Source organism: Bos javanicus, chromosome 1 (assembly GCF_032452875.1).
Source record: "Bos javanicus breed banteng chromosome 1, ARS-OSU_banteng_1.0, whole genome shotgun sequence".
Lineage (NCBI taxonomy): Eukaryota > Metazoa > Chordata > Mammalia > Artiodactyla > Bovidae > Bos > Bos javanicus.
In genome coordinates, this window is record NC_083868.1 from 55,147,511 (window position 1) to 55,150,646 (window position 3,136).

The 3,136-nt window shown below is 39.1% G+C and overlaps 1 pseudogene; it reads left to right on the plus strand.

Annotated features, from left to right (window-relative positions):
• The first annotated feature begins 234 nt into the window (after nucleotides 1–234).
• Nucleotides 235–1,951, plus strand: LOC133230887 (eukaryotic initiation factor 4A-II-like; annotated as a pseudogene).
• The last annotated feature ends 1,185 nt before the right edge of the window (nucleotides 1,952–3,136 follow it).

Genomic DNA, 3,136 nt, shown 5'->3' on the forward strand with positions numbered 1-3,136 from the left:
TAAGGACAAAAGTTCAGAAAAGTTGGTAAAGTAGCTGGTATAATAAGAACAAGAAGCAAGAACAGGAAATACAGACAGTTCTCATGACAAAAGCAGCTTAAACTGTAGAGTCAGTGTAAATGATATAGAATGAGACATTTTCTAATGTTCTGAGATTGCAACTAAATCTAATTGTAAATTAAGCTTAAAACAGACTACAGCTTTTCAGTACAGCACTGAGTGGTTCATCGGATCATGTCTGGTGGCTCTGCGGATTATAACAGAGAACATGGCGGCCTGAGGGAATGGACCCCGATGGTGTCATCAAGAGCAACTGGAATGAGATTGTTGATAACTTTGATGATATAAACTTAAAGGAGTCTCTTCTTCGGGACATCTATGCTTATGGTTTTGAGAAGCCATCAGCTATTCAGCAGAGAGCTATTATTCCATGTATTAAAGGGTATGATGTGATTGCTCAAGCTGAGTTAGGTACTGGCAAGACAGCCGCATTTGCTATTTCCATCCTGCAACAGTTGGAGATTGAGTTCAAGGAGACCCAAGCACTAGTACTGGCCCCCACCAGAGAACTGGCTCAACAGATCCAAAAGGTAATTCTGGCACTTGGAGATTATATGGGAGCAACTTGTCATGCCTGCATTGGTAGAACAAATGTTCGAAATGAAATGCAAAAACTGCAGGCTGAAGCACCACATATTGTTGTTGGAACACCAGGGAGAGTGTTTGATATGTTAAACAGAAGATATCTCTCTCCAAAATGGATCAAAATGTTCATTTTGGATGAAGCAGATGAAATGCTGAGCCGAGGGTTTAAGGATCAAATCTATGAGATTTTCCAAAAATTAAATACTAGTATTCAGGTGGTGTTGCTTTCTGCCATAATGCCAACGGATGTGTTGGAAGTGACCAAAAAATTCATGAGAGATCCAATTCGAATTTTGGTGAAAAAGGAAGAATTGACCCTTGAAGGAATCAAACAGTTTTATATTAATGTTGAAAGAGAGGAATGGAAGTTGGATACACTTTGTGACTTGTATGAGACACTGACAATTACACAGGCTGTTATTTTTCTCAATACAAGGCGCAAGGTGGACTGGCTCACAGAGAAAATGCATGCCAGGGACTTCACAGTTTCTGCCCTGCATGATGACATGGACCAGAAAGAAAGAGATGTTATCATGAGGGAATTTTGATCAGGGTCAAGCTGTGTTCTGATCACTACTGACTTGTTGGCTCGTGGAATTGATGTGCAACAAGGGTCATTGGTTATAAACTATGATCTACCTACCAATAGTGAAAATTATATTCACACAATTGGCAGAGGGGGTCAATTTGGGAGGAAAGGTGTGGCTATAAACTTTGTTACTGAAGAAGACAAGAGGATTCTTCTTGACATTGAGACTTTCTATAATACTACAGTGGAGAAAATGCCAATGAATGTGGCCGACCTTATTTAATTCCTGGGATGAGACAGTTTTGCAGTGCTCGCTATTGCTGAATAGGCAATCACAACATGCATTGTACTTCTTTCGTTGGGAATACTTGAATCTTGTCTCAATGCTCATAATGGATCAGAAATACAGATTTTGATAGCAAAGTGACATTAGTCATGAGCTCTTGTGAGGAAAGTCATTGGCTTTATCCTCTTTAGAGTTAGACTGTTGGGGTGGGTATAAAAGATAGGGTCTGTAAAATCTTTCTTTCTTAGAAATTCATTTCCTAGTTCTGTAGAAATGGTTGTATTAGATGTTCTCTATCATTTAATAATATACTTGTGGACTAAAAGATATAAGTGCTGTATAAAATCAGCCAATTATGTTAAACTAGCATATCTGCTTTTATTGTGTTTGTCATTAGCCTGAATAGAAAGGCCTTTAAAATTGATTTTTTTTTTAGCATTTGAATGCATTTTGTCTGGTATTATATTTATTCAATAAAGTATTTAATTAGTGCTAAGTGTGAACTGGACCCTGTTGCTAAGCCCCAGCAAGCAATCATCCTAGGTAGGGTTAAACCCCCAGTAAAATTGCCATATTGCACATGTCTTAATGAAGTTTGAATGTTAAATAAATTGTATATTCACTTAAAAAAAATAAAACAGACTACAGTGGTTTATATTCTAAAGAGAATTACATGACCGACCCATAATGGTGGCCACATGTCTTTCCAGAAAGCTTATCAATGATTATTCCACCACTCTCACCCTGGAGGGTAAAGAGAGACTTGAGGGGAGATAGAAGAGTCCTATTGTATTGGTAACACATGCAGGCATTTGTTGTTTAGTCACTAAGTCCTGTCTGACACTTTGCGACCCCATGCAGTGGCTCATGCATCACGCCAGGCTTTCCAATACTTCACTATCTCCTGGCATTTGCTCAAATTCATGTTTTGAGGCAGTGATGCCATCCAACCATCTCATCCTTTTTTGCCCACTTCTCCTCCTGCCCTCAATCTTTTTCAGCAAGGGTCTTTTCCAGTGAGTTGGCTCTTCGCATTAGGTGGCCAAAGTATTGGAGTTTCAACTTCAACAGCAGTCCTTCCAATGAATATTCAGGGTTGATTTCCTTTAGGATTGACTGGTTTGATCTCCTTGCTATCCAAGGGACTCTCAAGAGTCTTCTCCATCACTACAATTTGAATGCATCAATTCTTTGGCTCAGCCTTCTTTCTGGTCCAACTCTCACATCCATACATGACTACTGGAAAAACCATAGCTTTAACTGTATGGACCTTTGTCAGCAAAATGGTGTCTCTGCTTTTTAATACACTGTCTAGGTTAGTCATAGCTTTCCTTCCAAGGAGAAAACATCTTTTGATTTCGTGACTGATCATTGTCCATGGTGATTTTGCAGCCCAAGAAAATAAAATCTGTCACTGTTTCCACTTTTCCCTCTTCTGTTTGACATGAAGTGATGGGACAGGATGCCATAATCTAGTTTTTAAATGTTGGTTTCTAAACCAGAGTGGGCCTATGTGGGCAGAGTGCCACTGAAAATGCTAAGAGGCTCCTAAGTATCCCTCTTGGATCTCCCTCTTCTTCTCAAATACAGAATAGAGAAAGTAAGAGCTATTTACTGATAAATAGCCAAGTATGAGAGATGGTTGAAGAGAATCTCTAGAAGAGATTGAGAATACA